This window comes from Phacochoerus africanus, chromosome 2, assembly GCF_016906955.1.
Source record: "Phacochoerus africanus isolate WHEZ1 chromosome 2, ROS_Pafr_v1, whole genome shotgun sequence".
Taxonomy (NCBI): domain Eukaryota; kingdom Metazoa; phylum Chordata; class Mammalia; order Artiodactyla; family Suidae; genus Phacochoerus; species Phacochoerus africanus.
Genome location: NC_062545.1, coordinates 77583924 through 77606952, shown reverse-complemented (window position 1 = coordinate 77606952; position 23029 = coordinate 77583924). Strand labels below are relative to the sequence as shown.

The following is a 23029-nucleotide window of genomic DNA, read 5'->3' as shown; positions in this document are numbered from 1 at the left end:
TTAACCCACTGAGTAAGGCCAGGGATCGAACCCAAACCTTATGGTTCCTTAATCAGATTTCGTTTCCACTGCACCACAACAGGAACTCCATCCCCATACTTTCTTAATTCCCAGTTGACTTCTACATATAGATTTAAAGCATATATTTATTTAAAATACTTATGTGAGGGTATGAATGCTACTTATCTTGTGCTGAAATTTTACCCTGCTACTTATAATTGAGTTACCTAAACTGAAATTTTTTACCATTTAAGGAAAAACCCTGGAGACACGTAAAATAGTGTATAATTTCCCTGGGAGATGCAGAATAACTTCCAGAAGATAATTAGATGCTTTGAAAATAAAAAGAAATAGGGTAGAACCTGAACTAAAAGAACAACTTGTTCTGTTTGCCTTCCTCCGGGATATCTTAGAACATTTTGGGTTTACCCCTTAATAAGGATTTGTTAGATAAGGAGCTCTTAAGTTTTCCATGTTCAAAGTACAGCCTTGGCCTCTAAGATGCACGTATTTGGATACACAGAGAACATGGCATCATCCTTTCTTTAGAGTAGCACATTTTGCATATCCTGAACATGATCTTATCACCATTAAATTTTAGCTGTTGCTCCAGAAAGCACTTTTAATCAAAAGTGCACCATTCCATGTAAGAGATCATCAGGCAACATTTGGGGCTGCAAATATTGAGCAAATACTAGGGTTTGTAAAAATAAAATTCATCTTCACCCATGAGTTACTAGTCCTAGAAGTTTGCCACAGACTCAAAATGCTAGTGATAAAAGGAATATGCCAACTTCTCTGGATCAAGCCATGGCAGAGGCTAGGGCCAGGAGAGCGAGTGGCATCCCTGAGGTCACCAGTGGATCAAGGAAGAATAGCAGTACAAACGTTTCTGCCATACCATTTTATCCATCTCCTAGGGAATGTGTTTCACTGCATACAGTTCACCACTTTTGATCAAATACATAAAATCTTCAACTTGGGTTAATCTTTTCGATTACAGTAGGCATAGAATGCAGACTGCAAATGCAGACAATACAGATAATTTTTAATTTTTTGGAGCTACATTAAAAAAAGCAAAAAGAAACACCTGAAAGTCATTTTAATAACATATTTTATTTGACAACATATCTAAAACATTATCCTTTCCACATGCAATCAGTATTTATAAAACTTAGCAATGAGCTATTTTAATTATTCTTTTTTTCATACCAAGTCTTTGAAATGCTGTTATATGCTTTGCACTTGTATCTCATTTCAGCTGGCACCAGCCACACATAGCATCTTGGCTAGCGCGGGTCTGCAGGCGTAACAGGCCCCAACTCTGCACCAAACCACAGACCCCCTAACCCTTGACATCGTAAATGTCTCTGAGTCTAGTTCACATACCTTTTAATTTTTGTTCTTGATATATCATGCTTATCCTGAAGATCGAGAGAGGTAAACAAGCATGAGCTGCTGTAAAGTGAGTTTATCTATTGAAAACATGGTCCAGCTCTTGCTAAGGTAGCATTCCAGTGTGATATATTACTTCGGCCTCCCCCCAGTTCCATGAAGTTCTCCATTTCCCTAATGTCAAAAGTTTCCTTACTAGCTACAGCTGTTTCCTACGGATAATGTTCTAAATGGGTTTTATTTATGAGATGTTTTGTACTGTAAGTGCTATCAGAATGAGTATGTATTCCAAAGCCTGTATCCCAACCCAGTCTAATTAACTGCCTTCTAAGAAATCATTGTTAAACTTTAGCCGTAGCTCCCAACAGTGGTATCTCTCACTTTGACCTAATTACAAAAATCTAAGATCAAAGAAGAGGAGCATTTTGCTTTCTGTTGGTTTATGCATCGCCTTTCACATCTCCCAGGCCCCACCTCCTACCACCAGGCAAAGGCACCACATGGAATAAGCAGTGAATGACTAAAAGCTGAGGATATGTTTTGTTCTGCTCTCAGTTGGAGTAGAAATAATAACACCTACCTCAAAGGCTTGTGAGAGCGAAGCATAAAGCCCAGTGTCTGATGCCCAGTTAGTGTTCAACAGAATTGATGGTTGCTGTTATTATTTACTCTGCAGTTACTTCAGAAAAATAGGATGGACAGTATTGAGAGCGAGTAGGTGTAACTAAAAGGAGGCCTGCCAGCTTTGTTTTAGGACGTGAGCCATGTGATTCCTGGAACCACATCAGGTTCCAGCCAGTACCGAGAGCTTTGTTTCCAGTGTCTTCAGTATGACTGCGTGAACCTACAGTCGCTCGCAATGACAGTGGGAGTGTCAGAGCCAAAATGACTAGTTCAAAGGACACGAGTGTCCAATGACAGGGGAGGAGCTGACCCAAATAATGTGTTTCAAGTCCTTGGAACAGTGATCCTACCTGGTTTCATAGTGAGTACAGAGAAGACAGAATATGCGTTTTGAGGGTCATTTGGGATCTTTGTGACGCTTTAAACAGCTCCACAGGGTAAGGAAGTTGAGGTTTCAGAATAGACGACTTCCAAGATAACTGCCTTCTTTCCTGACCTTTTGCCTCCACTGCCCACTACACCCCTTCACTGGAGCTCATCTGCTGTCCTTGAAGCTTCCAGATATCACCTCCTGGTTGAATACAGCTAAAGTCATTACTTGGTCCTCACAGGTGTAGTTCTCTCACTGAAAACCCGTGAATTCTGCTCATGCTCTTGAATGCCTTCCTTTCTTTGCTGAACCCCCTCCTTACTGAAGTGCCGCTTGTGACAGGAAAGTATTGACGACGAGGGGAAATGACGTAGACTTTTAGGCTATGTGCAGACCTCTGTGAACACCTTTTAATTTTCTTAGACATATTTTAGGAGTTCCCATCGTGGTGCAGCGGAAACGAATCCAACTGGGAACCATGAGGTCATGGGTTCGATCCCTGGCCTTACTCAGTAGGTTAAGGATCCAGCACTGCCATGAGCTATGGTGTAGGTTGCAGACTCAGCTCGGATCCTGCGTTCCTGTGACTGTGGACTAGGCCAGGGGCTACAACTCCGATTAGACCCCTAGCCTGGGAACTCCCATGTGCCACAGGTGCAGCCCTAAGGAAGCAAAAAAAAAAAAAAGGAGTTCCCGTCGTGGCGCAGTGGTTAACAAATCCGACTAGGAACCATGAGGTCGCGGGTTCGGTCCCTGCCCTTACTCAGTGGGTTAACGATCCGGCGTTGCCGTGAGCTGTGGTGTAGGTTGCAGACGTGGCTCAGATCCCACGTTGCTGTGGCTCTGGTGTAGGCTGGTGGCTACAGCTCCGATTTGACCCCTAGCCTGGGAACCTCCATATGCCACGGGAGCGGCCCAAGAAATAACTTAAAAAAAGACAAAAAAACGAAAGAAAGAAAGGAAATATTTTGGCACCTAAGTTATTTGTCTAACCATTCAGCCTGAGTACCTGAATGTGAGTTGGCATCTCTCTTGGGGGAGGGAGCGAGGGGCGTTTTTCCTCTGCTTCTGTGATCCAAACATAAAGCACTAAGACAGTTTGCAAGGGGTAGTCTCTCTTGTTCTTCCTGATTTGCATGAAGTTTTAACCCCTGTTGCTGGTGGAGGATTCTCAAGACAAAACTGACTGACAGCCAGTGCCCAGCAGTGTGGAGAGAAGTGGCCACTCTGCTTTTCCTTTCTCCGTTGCCTCAGCTAGGCAGTTACATCTCTATTTAGTAAAAGAAGGGGCTCTGAAACACATGTCAAACAGTGGTATCTTCACACCTTAGAATACTGCTCAGCAATGAAAACTGCAATGACTAAAGCAATAAAAACTACTACACATGAACTACTGAAAAATGTACATCATCATGGATAAGTGTCAAAAATAAGTAGAGACTAGAGTTCCCCTTGTGGCTCAGCAGGTTAAGAATCCAGCATAGTCTCTATGAGGATGCAGGTTTAATCTCTGGCCTCCCACAGTGGGTTAAGGGTCCAACATTGCCACAAGCTGCGGCTTAGGTCACAGATGTGGCTTGGATCCTGCGTTGCTGTGGCTGTGGTATAGGCCAGTGACTGCAGTTCTGATTCAACCCTTAGCCTGGGAACTTCTATATGCCACGGTGCAGCCATTAAAAAAAAAAAAAAAAAGGAAAAAATAGATGCAAAGGGTGCATCCCATAAGATTACATTATTATGAAATCCTAGGCCAGACAAATTTCATTAACTAATCTTCTAGCAGAGTAATGGTAGAAGTCACAACCACAGTTGCCTTGGGGGGGACCACCTGCAGCTCTTTCTGGTGTGGTGACTGTGTTCTCTCCCTTGATTGGACTTTAGATTGTATAAGTATAGACATCTGTCAGAACTCACCAAGAACCTAAGATCTAGACATTGTACTGTGCATGAAATACACTGAAACTTAGAAGCTACAAAGAAAGAGAAAGGGAACTGAAAAATTCATCATACTCGCTAAACCTCCCCTGATTATTCGGAAGTCTCTTTACATTTCGGAGATATATTCTTCCAAGCTGATGATTGGGTAGCTTTCATCACCCCCTTTTTGTACCAGGTGCACCATGGGGTGTGTATACCAGGTGCCTAATGGGGTGCATGTGTACCAGTGCACAGTGGGGCTTGTGTGTACCGTGGAGTAGCATTTTCCCATTTCTTTGGGGCTCTTCTTAGGGCCACACACACAAATTTTGTCAGAAGCATAGAGAGTCTTCTTTTTCACAAAAATTATCTTAGATTGTGCAAGAAAAGTTGTGCAAGGGAGATTTATTACTTGAAGAATATTTTCTGGAAGGCATATCTTCACTCCTTAGTTTATGATTGGTTGTGTTACTTCGGAATTTGGAAGCGCGCTCTTGGACCAGAACTCTTTGCAAAATTTCCTGTGTTGTGAAATGCAGACATTTACATTAAACTTGAAATCTCTTACTCATCCCTCTCTCCCTCCTTCGAGTCCATCCTCCCCACCTCTTACGTAATCTTCCTGAAATGCAGAGCTCTTGTGTAACTCTTGCTCAGAAACCCTGATGGCCTGCTCTCTCTTTCACACGTAGGTTGCTGCCTAACTGGCTGGTGGCCCACCTACGGTCTTGGCTTCTGTCACCTCAAACAAGGCTGCTCCCTGGATCTGTGCTTATAAGAGCTATTCCTCGGCCTGGGGATCAGTTAACCCACCCCGCTCCTCTACCTGTCCTTCCAATGGGCCTGGTTCGGACACCCACTCTCTGCGTGCCTGTCCTTGCTTCCCCCGGGGTAGGTGTGACCCCCCCACACACACCAAGCTCACGAGGCACCCTGTGTGTTTCTCCAGGAGAGCACCCTTGCCACATTGGAGAAGAGCAAAGTCTTCCCATGTCTACCCTCTCCCATTGGTTGGATGCTCTTCATCGATGGGAATGCATTTTACATCTTTGTGTTCTGTGCATACTGCTGGCTATTGATCTAGAAGTGGTGGGTGGATGGATGGATTAATTCATTCATCATTTACTCATTCGGCACTGCAGCACCTTCTTTGTAAGACCTTCAAAGAGGAGATAAACGAGACCAGAATGGTCTGTGGCCCTAGCAAAGGCAGTTCTTCTGGGACAAAGTTACAGTATTCTGGTCCTGCTCTCTGTTTGCCTTTTTTTTTTTTTTTCCCCAAGTGGTAGCAAGAACCTGAGAGGCTTTCTGCCTAGGTTGCACTTTCTGCCTCTCCTTCTCTGCATGAGGGATTCTCTCCCCAGTTCTAAGGAAGAAAATGAGAATGTAGCACTAATAGTGTAAACCAGAGCTGGGAGAGAAAAAAAAAAAGAAAAACATAATACTCATAACAGCTAACAGTAAATTCGCTTTTTACAATTTCTAAATACCTTCAGACCACATCATTTTCTCATCACCAAAATCCCACAGATGAAATGGGGACGGTAATTGTCCCAGCAGGCAAATGAGGTGAAGTGAAGGCCAGATGATTTCCCCAGCGTCGCATGTCTGGTTTGTGATAATGCTGAGACCAGAACAGGAGTCCCTGTGTTCCCACCAGGGTTGGGTGAGTGTTCAAAAGTACGAGTTCCCAGGAAGATCAAATAATTGCTGGAAAAGCACTTCCGATCTCCAACGAAAACACATCTTTCCAGCCGAGTGCCCTCCCTAAGGCCTGGAGAGTGTCATCTGCCAAGTAGCTGTTCTTTTGTCTTCTGCATGAACTCCCAGAGGCTGAGGGCTGCTGCAAAATCTGGGAGACTCAGGAGCGGCCACGCACTGCCAAAGTGCATTTAAACCCTATAGAATCAGTCGCTGACTGTGTCAATAGAAGTTAGAGAATGTCTTTTCTTCAGTTCTTGCCAGGACACAGGTATGGAAGCGAATGCAGATGAGGAGCTTTGTCACTCATGCCTGCATGTGTGTGACGGAGACAGCTGTTTCTGCTAGGCCAGTGTAACATTTTGAAGCAAAGAGTTAACAGCAGGATAACGGCTGCTGAACCTGCAGCTGCAGCTGCAGCATTGCTCTGGGGGGGAAGGCAGGATGGCTCTTCTCTAGCTGTTCACAGGGCGAGAGGCAGGAACAGGAAGAGAACTTGGTCATATTTAATTCCATGCAGTCTGATCGCACGTCCCATGTTAGAGGCTTAACTCAGAAGCTGACTCGAGGGACAGGCTTTTGAGACCCAGGGGTCATTCCGTGAGAACTCTTAGAACCCCTTTTTCCTATAAAAAATAAAATTCTGGAGTTCCCGTCATGGCTCAGTGGTTAACAAATCTGACTAGGAACCACGAGGTTGTAGGTTCAATCCCTGGCCTTGCTCAGTGGGTTAAGGACCCAGGGTTGCCGTGAGCTGTGGTGTAGGTTGCAGACGTGGCTCGGATCCAGCGTTGCTGTGGCTATGGTGTAGGCTGGCCACTACAGCTCTGATTGGACCCCTAGCCTGGGAACCTCCATGTGCCTCAGGAGTGGCCCTAGAAAAGGGAAAAAAAAAAAGACAAAAAATAAAAAATAAAATCCTATGAATTTTATTGGGAGTGAAAGAGCCAGATCTTTTCAGACATTAACGAATGAGTGGCTGTGATCTTTGTCTGCCTTACTGATTTGCTTCACAAAGGAGACCACAGTCACTCAAAATCTGAAACATATTCCTAATTTTGTTTGAGCAAAGTTGTCTTTGATATCAATTTTTTTTCATTATGGCCTCACCCAAGGCATCTGGAAGTTCCCTGGCCAGGGATTGAATCAAAGCTGCAGCTGTAGTAATACCAGATCCTTTAATGCGCTGCACCAGGCCAGGGATGGAACCCGTGCCTCTGCAACAACCCAAGCCTCTGCTGTGGATTCTTAACCCACTGCACCACAGTGTGAACTCCTTATATCAAATTTTAACTGCTCTTTAGGTATCCAATTATGGGATCTGCTTACCCTTAAAAAAAAAATAAAGTCCCCTCTACCCTGTTCCCTCTTACCCATTTATCTTTCAAGGTCTCCACTGGCCAGCTTTGTTAGCCAAAATGTACAGACCTTTCTGTGGTCACAGTTAGAAAATGAGCCTCTGAAAGAAGAGGGACCAAAGGTCCTCGGGGAATGGACCAGCCCTGTGAACTGCCTTGGTGGAAGCCCTCATTCCTCTGATCCTACAGCCAGAATTACACAGAAAGTATTTCCTTTTGTTTTCATGTAAAACCTATTTATGCAGCTGCTTCAGGAATCTGGCATAAAACATATGGGAGGGAAATCACAAAGCGAAATAAGAAATTCAGAGGAACAGATAAAACCACATTTTTCATTGTCAATCCTGAAATGACCCATTGATGTTTAACTTTGTTCTTAATTTGGAATTCCGCTCAAAACTATGATGTTAAAAGAATATCAGGTCCCTTTGTAATTGCGGGCTGTAAAATTTTCTCAAACTTGAGTCAAGTGTGACCACAGTGTGTAACAGTGTAACTCGATTGACTGTGTGGGGGTTTCTAAGTGTTGTGACCTTGTCACCCAGACTGTCTTGTCCCCTATTCATGTCCTCATCAATAAAAGGAAAGGGGAGTTCCCATCATGACTCAGCAAAAACAAGTAGATCATACATGAGGTTACAGGTTCCATCCCTGGCCTTGCTTAATGGGTTAAGGATCTGACATTGCCTTAAGCTGTAGTGTAGGTCGCAGATGTGGCTTGGATCCCGTGTTTCTGTAGCTGTGGTGTAGATTAGCAGCTACAACTCCTATTCGACCCCTAGCTGCAGTTGCAGCCCTAAAAAGACAAAATATTAAAAAACAAAAACAAAAAAAAATTAATTTAAAAAAATAAAAAGAAAGGAAATAATCACTAGTTTCTAGTTTTTGTTTGACATGAAATGGCAAATAGTACATTCCTGTATTTGTATTTGGCTTTTGGCTTTTGATTTCAATTCCGATTCCTCAAACAGTGGGACAGTTCTGTTCAACCACAAAGTCTGTTAGGTTCTTGCACCACAGAACATGTGGGAATTAATTCTTCCCTTTGTTGGAAGCTGACATCGATGAGAAATCCTCCCTCTCCCACTTATGTCACAGATGACTTGCAGTGAGCTGGGCATCAACTCAAATCATCTTTACTCTGGGGTTGGAAGTTCCAGAATATCGTGTCAGTGAATTAACCCTGGCTTCAGGCCCAGAGGAAAGGCTGGCTGTTAACACTGATGTGTCCACCTTCCATATTGTTGGGAGAGTAACATCATGTTATTGTTTCTTGCGGGTGTTTGTTTCCATGCTGGGAGGCGTTGATTTGCCCCTCTGAATGCCACACGTGATAGCTCCTCATTCTGTTCTGAAGGCTGGAGAATGGTCGTTATAGTCAAAGAGACATGAATTTGAAACCTGACCTCATCACTTCCTTGCAGTGTGCTCTTGAGCAAATTCCTTAATCAGTTTAGGTTTTCTACAGTAAAATGGATCAAACAAAGAAAATGTAGAGACCTAGCACAATGCCTGGTGTACAGCAGGGTCTCAAAGTTGTTTATCCCTGTTCCCTTTCCTTCTTTTCAGTGGAAACTTCTGGGAGGAAGCCTAAAAGATAAGGTTTCCTATGAATTCTTTGGTGGGAGGTATTGTTTTAATCACTATCATTCCTACAAAAAGAATAAGGGAGAATAAGTTTCTACGGGAGTCATGAGAGGCAGCAGGGCCTATTCTCATGGTTCTCAAAGTGCCACCCTGGACCAGCAGTTCTGGAATCATCTGGGCACGTGTCACAAATGCATGTTCCCAGGCCACGCCCCAAACTTACTGATGCAGAAACTTTGCAACGAGGCCCCTCAGCCTGTGTATGCACAAGGGTTCCAGACCATTCTCACATGAAGTTTGAGAACCACTGGTGTGGTGCTAAGAACAGCAGACTAGCGTCTTTCGTATTCTGTTGCATAAGCCAGCAGCCGTTTCTCCAGGCTGGGCCTCGCCACCCCATCATCCTCTGAGATCTCGTCCATTTCTGGCGTCTTGTGGTCTGGTCTCAATCCAGCTGTGTCCAAGCAGCATTTTCTTAGTGACCTTTTCTAAAAAGTAGAGTAAGACAACTGTGTTTTCATTATTTCTAAAGTAGCACATTTGTCATTGCACAAAATGAAAGTAAGCAGAATCAGGAAACTGAGAACCATCCAGAATCTCAGCATCCAGAGATGTTCTTTGGTGCTGTGTGCTCCCAGTCCTTTTTTTTTTTTTTTTTTTAATGTGAGTACGCATGTATATGTATATAGAAAGCATCTCCCCAGTTCATTCAGCATCAATCTCCTGGGTGTCACCTATGCCAGGCAGTTTGGGGCTCTTGTGGATACATCGTGAACAGTTAGGAAAAGCCCCCATGGAGCTTTCATTCTCCTGGGGCTGGAGGGGGGGACCAGTAAACAAGAAAATAAGTAATTAAATAAGGTCATTACTGGTAGTGTTAAGTAAATAAAACAGGGTGATAAGACAAGGGCAGTGGCCACTTGAGAGTTGATGTCAGGGAAAAAACCTTCTCTGATAAGGTGACATTTGAGCTGAGACCTGACTCCTGGGAAGGAGCTGGCTGTGTGGGTATTTGGGGGAAAAGCATTTCAGGCAAAGGGAAAAGCTTGTGCAGAGGCCCCAGAGGCCACCCTTCTGGCTAAAGAAGAGGCAGGAAAATGAGGCTGGAGAAGAGGAAGCCAGACAGACAGGCAGGGGCCGGAGCAGGGACAGCAGTATAGTTAAAATTTATTCTAAATATAATCCATTTTATTTTTTTTTCTTTTTTCATTGTATCTTATTTACTTTTTAGGGCCTCAGGTATATGGCATATGGAATTCCCAGGCTAGGGGTCGAGTTGGAGCTGCAGCTGCCTACACCACAGCTCATGGCAACGCCAGTTCCTTAACCCACTGAGTAAGGCCAGGGATCCAACTCGCATCCTCATGGATCCTAGTTGGGTTCGTTTCCGCTGAACCACCACAGGAACTCCTAGGAATCCATTTGAAGACCAGGAGTAACTTTTTTTAAAAAGTCACCGTGATTTCCATGCAGAGGATGGATTACAGCAGACGAGAATGAAAGCAGGAGAAGCAGGAGTGTATTTATTTCTATTTAGTGTTTTGTGACTTGCCTATTTCCCTTGACTTTGAATCATGAACATTTCCCGAGATTATTGATATTCTGCCGCATTATCATTTTTAATGGCTGCCTAGAAATCTGGTGTGATACCTGTATTTTGTTAATCCCTGTGGTGCATACCTAGATTTTCCCCAGCTTTTTATTAGGGATAACTCTGTGAGGATTGTTAAATCTCTGTGCACATCCTCATCGTTTCCTTAGAATAACTCCTAGAGGTACAAAGGCCGTAGGCTGCATTCAAAGAGTCTCTTTTCAATCCATTGATGAGTTTCCTCTATAAGTGTGTACCTGGGCATCTTCCACTCATTAACACCTTCACCTGGTGGACTTGCCCAGGCTGGGGCCAGAGGAAGGCAGATGAGGCACTCTGCTGGAGCACCCCAAATGGCTCAGTAATCAGGATACATAATATCTTTTTTTTTGTCTTTTTGTCTTTTTTTTTGTTGTTGTTGTTGTTGCTATTTCTTGGGCCGCTCCCGCGGCATATGGAGATTCCCAGGCTAGGGGTTGAATCGGAGCTGTAGCCACTGGCCTACGCCAGGGCCACAGCAATGCGGGATCCGAGCCGCATCTGCAACCTACACCACAGCTCACGGCAACGCCGGATCGTTAACCCACTGAGCAAGGGCAGGGACCGAACCCGCAACCTCATGGTTCCTAGTCGGATTCGTTAACCACTGCACCACGACGGGAACTCCAGGATACATAATATCTTAATGCAATCTTTTTTATCCTGACTGCTAAACTTTTTGGCATCTCTTTAAGTTTTGCTCCCAGGACAAGCGCCTTGCTGTCTTAGACCTGACCCTGGCTCTTTTTTTTTTTTTTTTTTTTTTGCAGGAAAAAAAAACGGATGGAATGATTTGTCTTTGGGTTTGAGTGTGTTGTTACTTCTCCTATTACAGAATGACATCACTAACCTAATTGTTAGCTACATAGTAACACTGCATGTGTCCATTGTTTTCTCAAGTAAATGAGAAAATACAGTATGTGACTGGGCCCTGGGTCTGAGATAGGTGTTCTTTACTCAGGAGGCCCGGGGGAGCAGCTGTCTAAAGTGCTCTACTTTTCCCTGCTTGTGAGTGGCTGTGATCAAGCATGTGCTTCCTAGTCCAGCTCAGTTGCCCCTGAGGGTTTGTAACCAGGGGGTCTGCATGGCTCTGATGCAGGAGCCCGCTGGGTGTCTAACTAGACTGACCTTTTGGGCCCTACAGTGGCCAGTTAGTCTCTCTACTCTGCTCAGATTCTTTGGTTCTCTCAACCCTCACAGGAAAACAGGAGGACTCAAAGTTAGTGTTGGATGGTTTGGGGGTTTTGTTTTTGTTTTTGTTTTTGGTTTTTAAATAGGAAAGAGCAGTTGGCCAGAATCCACAAGTGAAAACTCTTCAAGTGACCAAATACGTTTTCAATTCCATATTTTGGTTTCCTTGCCTGCATTGCCATTCCCAGCCCCTGGTCTCCACCCAGACTTCAGGAGCATTTTTCATCTTCCCTCCACGAATAGCTGAGGACAAGAGGGATCTGTGTGTTGTAGGAGCCCCCACCCTCCCACTCTCAACCACAGGATGTTGTGCTCGCGGCCCCGCTGACCTTGAGGTACAGACCTCCATCTCACAGCTGGGGTCAGCCTTTCACGGTCCCTGGGCCGGGCAGCCCGTCATACCACGGAGCCAGGGCCACTGTCACCGCTCCAGAAAGTCTGCAGGCGCTGCCAAGCAAAGTGTCTTTCTCCTCTGTCATTTCCTCCTTTTCATCACTGAAGCCAGCGAGCCCATTTGCAGCAAGTAAGTGCTGGGCATCCAGGTTGTTAGACAGGTGCTAAGCAAGAATGATTAACATCAGCAGAACCTCCGAGTCCAAAAACAGTCCACCCAAAATGTGGCAAAGCCACATCCCTCCAGATGGTCAGAGAAAGTGCCGGTGTCTAATCTGGCAAAGTCCTCAGCTCTTGCCTCCACTTAGGTAAAGGAGAAAGCCCAGGAGGCCTTGCTCCAGGGACTCTGAGATGGGGTATCTGGTAGGATCCAGCAGCCTTACTGGTCGGTGGAGGTCCATCCAGTGTGTTGGGAAAGATCATGCGGTCAGACGGCTCAGGCCCTGTGACAGCAGCATAATGGGGGGACAACAGTGACACTTCATGGAGCCGCAGAAGTGATCTGTGAGGAATCAGAATGTGGCTGCTCCAAGCCACTGGTCTCTTCGTGATTTCCTAGCAGCCCTGGCCGAGAGGACTGCCCAGAAAGCCGGGGCTTCTGAGCTGTCCCCCCTCAGCCCTGAAGAAGTGGTGGAGCTAAGCATAGCCTTTTTCATCTCCAGACCCATGTTCTCTCCTGTGCGTTATCAGAGAAGGGCTTCTGAGAAGATTGTGCTCATGCATTATACTTAGGTGAAAATTAGCTTATGACATGCAAAAATGCTGTTCAACTGAAGTGCCTTTGTTTTGGTGACCCCTGAAATTGGCCCTTTGATGGAGTGATTCAGATGGAGCTTTTTAACCTGAGGTACACTAAAAGCTCCTTTTTCTCTCTACACCATCAACAACCCTCATTGCCACCTCCTAAGTAACATTTAAAAAACATAGCATATGAGTGTAGTCATTCCTTTTGAAAGCTCTAGTTAGTAGATATTTTTCTTGTGTTGAAACCAAATAAAGGCTAGGCAGAAATTCAGCTTTCTCCCTTCTTTATTTTCTTTTAATTTTTATCAGTGTAATTCATTTTATTGTCTACTCAGTTAATCTCATTCAGTGTTATCCCTAACCCATGGTGGTTAGTTTGGCCATGTGACTGGTCACCCGTGATGGCAGACTGGCAGTCCATCTCCTGGGCTGCCAGGAATCAGTGGATGTCATCTGTGCCTGGGATAGAAAGGCCAATCGTGGCCCTAAGAGAACCCCAGGCCCCAGCACACCTCTAGGCCTCACACGCATGTGTCCGTGGTGTCCACGGTTCCCTGAGTACCTGCTCTGTGACCAAATGAGGGTCTAGGTGCTACCTACCAATGTGAACCCTATGAAATTGGTGTTTCCTTTCTTTACATCAGAGATGGTCAGGCATCAAGTTCCTGTCATGGCTGAGCAGGTTAAGAAGTTGAGATACTGTCTGTGAGGATGCAGATTTGATCCCTTGCCTCTCTCAGTAAGTTAAGGATCCGGCATTGCCATGATCTGTGGTGTAGGTCGCAGATACAGGCTCAGATCTGGCATTGCTGTAGGCCAGCAGCTGCAGCTCTGATTCAACCCCTAGCCTGGGAACTTCCATGTGCCACTGGTACAGCCCTAAAAATAATAATGAAAAAAGAGAGAGATTAGTATAGCTTCCTATCAGTAATTGATAGTAGAATATGTCAATTCTTATAAAAATTGGCAGAATCTCCTTTTTACGGGGCAGGAAACAGAATAATTTTAGCCACCTACTCAGTATAAACTCTCCCCGCCCCCACTCAATCTTTCCACCCTTCTGACACCCTGGGGTTATGAGAAGTGAGGGGGAACAGAAGAGGAGAGGAATGAAGGGAACCCACCCAGAACTGAAGGGGTGGAATTGAAGCCATTCAAAGAACAGTCACTCCTGTCTCTCCCACATGCCCAAGTAATGAACTGCCTGCCCCGGACCTCCCCTGAGAGGAGCAGCTAGGCAGGCGGCAGGCGCCTCCAGTGGGGACCAGGGCCGCTCAGGCAGACAGAACCCTGGTGGGGCTGAGGGAATGAGGCTACATCCTGCAGAGATGGGTTCCATGTGGCCTCCCTGAAACCGGGTCCAGGCTCCCATTATATCAGCATCATCTCATCCTCTTGATTTCCTCCCAGCACAGCATCATCGCCTCCCACACATGTGCCTCTGTTCAGAGCCCCACATTATTACAGGTTAATAATGTAAACAAAATGCCTCCACCCTCAGTGCATAACAACAACAGGGTAGGTTTCAGGTGCCTGGTGGACTCTGTAGAGCTCTCTGAAGGTTGCTTTAAATCTCAAAGAACCACAGCTACATGGGACACGGGACTTTGGCCTGGGGACATTTCAGTTTCAAATTAGGAAGATTACGAGAAAGGACAAACAGAGGGAGGCCTTCTGGCTGATCTGTGCACTTTCCTCACTTGTTCTTTAGAGATGGGGAAGCCATTCTTGGCACCAGGAGGAGAAATGAACAGAGGTGAGGGTGACAGAGCCACTGTCACACAGCCTCCCTGCAGGAGAACAGACAGCCTAGAGGCAGAAAGTTCCCTTCACTTCTTTAGAAAAGGTTCAGTGTCTCATCACTTGTTACTCATCATCGTTTGAATGTGTTTATTAAATGCCAGATTTAACCAGGCATCGTCCTTGTGCTGGACCCAGTCCACCAAGGATCCGCAGACACGATGCCCGTGGAAAGGCATTCTTGGAGAGGACACGACTATGTGTGAAAGAACACCCGTGGCTCTTTCCCAGAGCTCACACCTCAGCCTTATCTCCTGAATCACCCAGATGCTTCCTCGTTCCCCGTAGGGAGCACATGTTCAGAGCAGCCTCCTCTGGGGCGGGCACTAAGGGGCGCTCTGTGGAAGATGAGGATGATAGGATGACTCTGACTCCAAGCACCTCACAAGCCCACCCTGGCCAGGCACCCAGAATGAGGGAGAAAGAGGAGGAGGAAACAGCAGTGAATTTGCCCAGATCCTCAGGCCGGCTGCCTTTGCCTGGGGATCAGCCAGTCGAGCAGCCATCAAGCTTGACGTGCCTTCCCCATCACTCCTCCCCAGGAGCTTTCCTGTGGCTACAACCATGTGTCTTTGGGGACCCAGCTCCAAAGACAGAGCTGAGTTGACAGTATAAATCTTCAGGAGTTCCCGCTGTGGCTTGGTGCGTTGAGAACCCAGCATGGTGTCCTTGAGGATGCAGATTTAATCTCCGACCTCATTCAGTGGGTTAAGGATCTGGAGTTGCTGTGGCTGTGGTATAGGCCAGCAGCTATAGCTCTAATTCTATCCCTAGCCTGGGAACTTCCATATGCTGCAGGTGTGGCCCTAAAAAGAAAATATATATATATATAAACCTTCAATCCCAAACCCTTGCAGTGGAGTGAGGCCCCCCTTCACCTGCGAGCTATAAAAATGCAGGTTCCTTGGCCTCCCAGACCTGTAGAGTACACTAACCCCTCATTCACATAGGCTTGTTTCTCTCGGCTGTGTGCCTAGGAGTGGAATTGCTGCTTACCAGATAGCTCCATTTTCATCTTCACTAGATAGTATTAAATTGTTTTTCCAAAATAGTTGTGCCAATTTATATTTAACCAGCAAGTATGTGGATCCTGCTGTCCCTCGTTTTCACCAGTACTTGATATTGGCAGACTGAAAATTCTTCCAACAGCATTACTCCTTTATGTTGGAATTACAGTACAGAAATGAAGGAGGAGTTTTTTGTTTTTTTGTTTTTTTTTTCTTTTTAAAGCTGTACCTGCAGCATATGGAGGTTCCCAGGCTAAGGGTCAAATCGGAGCTGCAGCTGCAGGGCTACACCACTGCCATGGCAACACTGGATCCGAGCCACATCTGTGACCTACACTGCAGTTTGCAGCAATGCCAGACCCTTAACCCACTGAGCAGACCAGTGATTGAACCCACATCCTCACAGAGACTATATCAGGTTCTTAACTTGCTGAGCTACAAGGGGAACTCCTGGGGGGGGGGGGGGCTAGGTTTGGTTTGGAAATGAAAGATGCTTTTGTCACCTGGCCTAAGTGAAAAGGCAGAAATGCTCTGGTACCAAAAAAGTGATAAAATTCCTTGTTTTGCCATGAGGAAGCAGATTCAAAAGTAAAAAAGTTTTTTTGAGCCATTATTTTAAGCTGATGAAGAGTCAAATGTTTGAGGCAGAAAAGAAAATTAAAAGAATAGGAGTTCCCTCATGGCTCAGCAGGTTAAGGATCCAGTGTTATCACTGCTGTAGCTCTGGCTACAGCTGTGCCTTGAGATGCATCCCTGGCCCAAGAACGTCACACGATGTGAGTGTGCCCCCATCCCCCAAATAAAGAATGGCAGGGAGGATTAACCAGCAAGCATGTTAGAACAGAAACAGTTTTAAAACAGTTGAGATATGTTTGGTTAAGAAAAACAAAGCAAACAGCTTAATGAGTTTGGAAGGCAGGAGCTGGTATAAATAACCAGTCCATTCTGTAAGAGATACGTAGATCCACTAATTTTTCAGCAACATTTTAATTTCAGCAATGGAACCTATGTAGAAAATGCAGATCCTAGGAGAGAAGCTCGGTAGTTAGGAAATTGGGGAGGGGTATAGAAGAGAGTGCGTTCAGGCCACGTGTGTCCAGATTAAAGTTGAAACCTGGTGGAAGAGTGAACGGCATGGGTATGTAGGCTGGCTATACACAGGACCATCCTCTTTCACCTGGGTTGTAATCAGCATGTCAGGTCAGCCTTTGTCAGAAAGAATTACACAGGGCTGTTGCCTGGGTTCGTTGCAAGCGGGTATCCATGTGACTTGCAGAGTCCATCTGAGTTGTATTGAACCAGAACTGGAGTCGAGTCATCATTACCTGGAGTTTGTGAGGCTGCTCCCCAGGAGCTTGGTGTGAGCACTGAAGACAAGCCAGGTCTGCTTGGCCCCTGGGCCAGATTGCTGCTGCTCAGAGCTGCTTCTGGGTGACTGTAGCTGATGGGAGAGCAGAGTTTCCATCCTCTGACCTCAATGAGCCTGTAGATGTGAGCAGAGCTGTCATGCCTAAAACACAAGCCATCTTCTGACATCAGTCCTGAGCATTTGTTCGTGTTTCAAATTCCATGCAAGATGGATATAACTGCCACCTCTGCATCATGATAAAGACGTCCTTAAAAAAAAAAAAAAAAAAGACGTCCTTGTTTTTTGTTTGTTTGCTTGCTTACTTTTTAGGGCCGAAGTGTAGCATATGGAAGTTCCTAGGCTAGGGGTTGAATCGGAGCTGCAGCTGCCGGCCTACACCACAGCCTCAGCAACACAGATCTGAGCCTCATCTGTGACCTACACCACAGCTTATGGCAATGCCGGATCCTTAACCCACTGAGCAATGCCAGGGATCGAACCTGGTCCTCATGGATACTAGTCAGGTTCATTTCCACTATGCCACAATGGGAACTCAAGACGTCCTTGTTGACTTGATGGAGCAAACACTACACATGTTTGTGAGCTTGGTGGGCCCCTATTCAGAGGGCTAGGGCTCCCCTGAGCTCCTAACCTTAGCTCCTTCTCCAGGCTCCCTTAGTGGATAGTGGAGGGCATTGCTGGAGATTAGCCGTCACGTACCCTTGTCAGCGGGCAGTCGTCTCTTTCTCCAGGTGTCCCGAATTGCAGATGTCTGTCTAGCTCTGTCGTCTGCGTTGTCATTTTTAGACCACCATATACACAGCTGCACCACAAGCCTCACCTCCCATTCCTAGCAGCCCCGAGAGATCCTGGGCTTCTCTCTAGAAAATATCTCATAGCCCCATATAAACCCCCTCTGCAGAAGTACAGTTTCAGATCCTTATTCTCACATGTAACATAAGCTCCAGTTTTGCTACCATTGAGGATGACTTGTGAGGTATGAGTTCTGCCTAGATAGGTAGCTAGACTGGGGAGAGCTGTTTGTCCAGCTGAGGAAGTCACCTCTTAGACACTTTTCTTTCCACCACGTGTAATCCCTTCCCACTCATGACCGCTGTCCGGCTCCCCCATGCTTCTCTTTTCCACATTTCGGTATGTATCTCTCCGGACCCGGTTTCACTCCCACTTAAACCTGGATAAGTATCAGCTGAATGATGTGTAAATGCTTTTGCCTGCCAGTACATAGCTAAGAGTACATATCTTAGGTTCAGCCAGGTCTGGGTTAAAATCCAGCTCACCTTTGTCGTGAGTCCTTGGGCAAATAACTTGACCTCCATATGCTTATCCCCCCATCTGTAAAATAGTGCCAATAATAATAACACCCAGTTCACTGACTGGTGATGGCTCAAAGGAGATAATTTGCTTATTGCACGTAGCAGAGTCTCAGGCGCCATGCCGAGTAGTCCGTAGAACGGACGTGTGGTTGTTTATGATCTGGCTTCATTTCCAGCCACTTTCCGAGCTGCACACATCCATTTCATCAAACCACAAGCTCCTTTTGAGCAAGAGGAACCTGGCCTCTTCACTCTGGAGCCCAGAGCCTTGCCATACCTGGCATGTTTCAATGCTCTGTAAATACGGGACAAAACCAGGGCATGGAGCTCTGCCTTAGCACCTGTGTGGTCTCCTGGGCTGCTCACTCCCACCTCACCTGGGTCAATGTCCAGTCACCCTCACAGCCGCCAACCTGGATGACAGTAGGCTCCCTTGCACCCTCTCCCCAACCCGAGTCTATTCCTTCACTTGCTTGTCTTCCTCCTAAATCTCTATGAGCTCCTCAAAGGCAGAGGCCTTGTTTATTTGACTTTATATCCACAGCCCTTTGCACAGTGCCTGTCACGTAGAGAGGATGAGAATGTGTTTGCGGAACAAAGGCTGCAGGGAGGGCCGAGTGTAAATAAAAAGATACGTGCAGAGAGACAAGAATGTAAGGGAAATGAAGCAGTTGAAAACTGGTGATTTGTTACTATGGTGATGTCTGAGTAACTTTTGTTTGGAAGGATGGGAGAAGTTCTGTCCTTGTTTTTGTTGTCTTCTTAACTTCATCTCCAGCAGCTCAGGAGAACAGCTGTATCTAGCAACCCTAGGGTAGAGCCAGAGAGAAATGGAACCATGTGGCCAGGGAGGGGCTGGGTCAAGACCAAAGTGTGTCATGAGTGCCTGAGCTGGTTGAGCCAGATCAAAAGTTATTCTTTGTTTTAGCCAAAAAGGGAAGTGGAGGACATAATCAGGTCTCCTGCAAACCATAGTTGGAGAGAGCACTTTAAGCCGTCATGCAAAAAAATGAAATAAAAACTGTAGGGGAGTTCCCATCACGGCTCATCGGAAATGAATCTTGACTAGCATCCATGAGGATGCAGGTTCGATCCCTGGCTTCACTCAGTGGGTTAAGAATCTGCGTTGCCTTGAGCTGTGGTATAGGTTGCAGAAGCAGCTGTGATCCCATGTTGCTATGGCTGTGGTATAAGCTGGCAGCTGCAGCTCCATTAGACCCTTAGCCTGGGATCCTCCATACACCAAGGGTTCAGCCCTAAAAAGACACACACACAAAAAGTTATAGGACATAGCAATGCCCCACTCTTACCACATCAGTAAAACTCTTGTAATATGCTTCTGCAGGCTCTGGCCATGGCAGGGGAACATCCAAGCATTTGTAGCCAAATCTGACCGTGTGGTGAGGTCATTCTTGGAGTGCTCATGATTGATAAAGTTCAGTCTAGGGCTATGGAGAGTGGGAGAGCTATGCTGTGCCTGTCTGGGGACTCAGTTCTGCCTCAGTGTGTGCAGAGGGGCCCTGGGCTCCTTCAGGAATGTTAGGCTTGATGTGAACCCTGACAGCTCCTTGTCAAAGCCCGTTGCTCAACTGATGAGGAAACTGGGCTGCACAGTGTTGGCGTGACATGCTGCAGACTACATGGCTACCCAGCCGCCTTGTCCCAAGCGATGCCACTGCTTCCAGACCTTCCCTAAACCAGGTGCCTGATGCCGCAGAACTAAGAGTCCAGAAGGCTCAGGAGCCAGTCCTAAGCTAGATCACTCCAAGAAAAAAGCGCTTAAAGAGCACTTTAACCATAGTGCAAAAATAAGATAAAAGCTGTACAACATAGCAGTGCCCGGCTCCTATCACATCAGTAAAACGCTCCCATCATTAAACCTGTCATTTAGTGAAGAGCACAGCATGCTTCTTAAAAGGCAGCCTGGGGTCGTCAGAGCCAGGTCATTCTGGCTAGGTAACCCTGGACAAGTTACTTAAATTCTATGAGTCCAAGGCTCCTGAACTGTGAAGCATCCTTTCAAAGTTGTTCTGAGGATTAAATGAAATACCGTATGTGAACTGCCAAGCAGAAAATAAATTCTCAGTAAATAGTAGCTATTGTTACAATTCATTGTGGTTGTTATGCTATGAACTTGCCTTAATCCAAGTTTAACTGTTAGTATCAAAGGAGATTGGAAGCTCTTATTGGTTCTAGAGGTGGAAAAGGGAAAAAGAACAGGTGGCCAGCAGAGCCTCCCTAAAGCTCCATGTTGGAGTTACGGCCTCCCTGTGTTGGGGTACAGGCCACCTCTTATAACAAAAAGACCCCATCACCCATCTCGCTTCCCCTAGAAAAATAGGGGTTCCCACAGGATAAGTGTTCATATGCCTCTCTCATGTCGTAGTCAGAGATCAGAGCTTTAAGGTGGTTGACGCTGTGCCCTACAAGGCCATCCGGGGCCCAGGTTCCTACTGCTCTGCCATCCCTGGTGGGCTGCCCTCCTCTGCCTGGTCGATGCCAGTTTACAGGTACCACATCTACTTTCCAGCCCATAGGAAGTGGGAGAGAGAATGAAGGGCAGCCCACTCTTTTGAGGGATGCAAGAGTCAGATGTATCACATCCACTCACAACCAGTTGGCCAGAATACAGTGACGTGTCCACACCTAGTTGCAAGGGAGTCTGAAAACAGTAATGTTCAGCTACGTAGCCATAGACCTCAAACTCTATTATTGTGGGAGAATCAGGGTGAAGTTGGTGGGACCGCTAGCGTCTGCCCCTCCCCTCAGCAGCTTTTATCCTCTCACTACTCTCTCATCTTCAGTGAGGTGGATTTGGGCCTCTTCCCTTCAGGCCAAGGGTGACCCTATCTGATGCCAGAATCCTGCAAGCTCTTGGAAAAAGGGAAGATAAACTGCTGTGCTGTCCTCATTAAGGAGATACCCTCAAGTTCAATTCCTCTACAAGACAGCACTCTGAAAAAAATCATCGTCCTCTGCCTCATACATACACCCAGTAAGAAGTCACTATTGACTTGCTTTACCGTAAATTGTATATGTGTTTATAAATGTATGCTGGTATAGAAACCAAGTCTTCCCTTTTTGGATCTGTTAACAGACCTCTGACTGGATCTCATCTGCCAAGTAGGTCATCAGTGAGTAGTCTGGTCCACATAACACGCATTCCTCCCACACAAAGTGGCCACCATTTGTCATCCCAGATACTGTTGTTACAGCTGCTGGGGAAGCATCACTGACTGCCTCCAGTGGATTCTGTGTTCTCCCCCTCCTACTTACTAACTCCCTCCTTTAATTTCCTTGTGTCTGTGTTGGCACTTGTGTTCACGAGTGAGACCTTTTGCGAAAGTTTTGTGGAAGCAGGTACCACATCATCAACCAGCCTGGGGCTCACCAGGGTCAAGGGAGGTAATGTCACGGAAGGGCAGACTGACCTCATTTCCTTAGACAAGGAAGTGGCAGGAGGAGGCAGCCTCCGGTCAGTGGCCCCTCTCCTCCCTTTGTCACCATCATCACTGTCACTGTTGTTCCTTGTCCCAGTAGAGGCTGTGGAATTAGAGAGGGGTCTGTTTTCTGACAGCTCTTCTATCGGCATTCACACCAAAACAGCTTCTGAGAAGGTTTGAAATTCTAAACCAGTGCAAGGGACCCAAAAGTCATGGCTGCTGGTGTTGCTGATGTCTTGCATCTTGAGAATGTGCCAAAATAAAGATCCAGAGGAGGAGGGACCCGGCTTCATGTCCTTCTTCAAAGAAAAGGTGTCGGCCTCAGTTCCAAAAACACAATACAAGTGGCCCCACCACCAGATTCTCGGGGCAGTAGATTTTGATGGGCTCTGACTTCATAGCCAGATAAGTAATCAGTGGAAAAGGGAGAAATAGGCCACACAAACATGAGCTCCAGGGCAAAAGGGAAAGTAAAATATTCCTAGGCAAAGTCCATTCTGTTTCTTTAAAGGAATAGAGCTTCTTGGCGGAACTGACAAATTAAAGGGAAAAAGAATTCACTGTGTTTTGAAAGGAGGAGGCTGCATTTGCAGAGTCATCTGGCGAGGAAGCTCCTTAGAGACTGGAAAGATTGGCAAAGCTGGGTTTTGTCTGGCCTTGGAGAGTGAACCCCCTTGGCTTTCATTCTCCACATTGGTGGGGAGGGGGCATTGATGACGCCTGTTCAAACAGCCACTTTGTGCTAATGTGTTTTCTTGTGGCTCTGCCACGTGACAGCCTGACCCTTGGGCCCTCCGCCACTTTAGCCCAGAAAGCCAATCTCTACCGCTGTGGCCCAGAAGCGATGCTGATTTTCCTGTTTCTCTTTGCTGGTTCATGAATAGAAGCCCCCATTTTTGTTTTTATTTGTGTTTTCCTGTGGTGGTTTATATAGAACAAAACCAAAGGGAGTGGAGAGAGGCTTGACCTTAAATATCAACATTAGGAAGAAACGTCTTTGTTGGATCTTTGGTGTTTCTGCAAAACTTGAGGTCGAATTAACCAGCTTTGGTTACTGTTCCGTGCCCTGCTTGGCTTGCCCCAGATTCTAGGGATCATTGGCTCAAAAGTCAAAGCATCAATAGGCCAAGCTGAACTCCCACCAGGAGAGGGGGAAGGAACAAGAGGAAAAGTGAGAGCAAAATACA

General features: G+C 46.2%; 1 protein-coding gene across 3 annotated transcripts in view; it reads left to right on the top strand.

Moving 5' to 3' along the window:
* The window catches only part of FYN (FYN proto-oncogene, Src family tyrosine kinase), a 225425-nt gene that overhangs the window by 134186 nt on the left and 68210 nt on the right, over positions 1–23029 (top strand). The gene's annotated exons all lie outside the window — the stretch shown is intronic.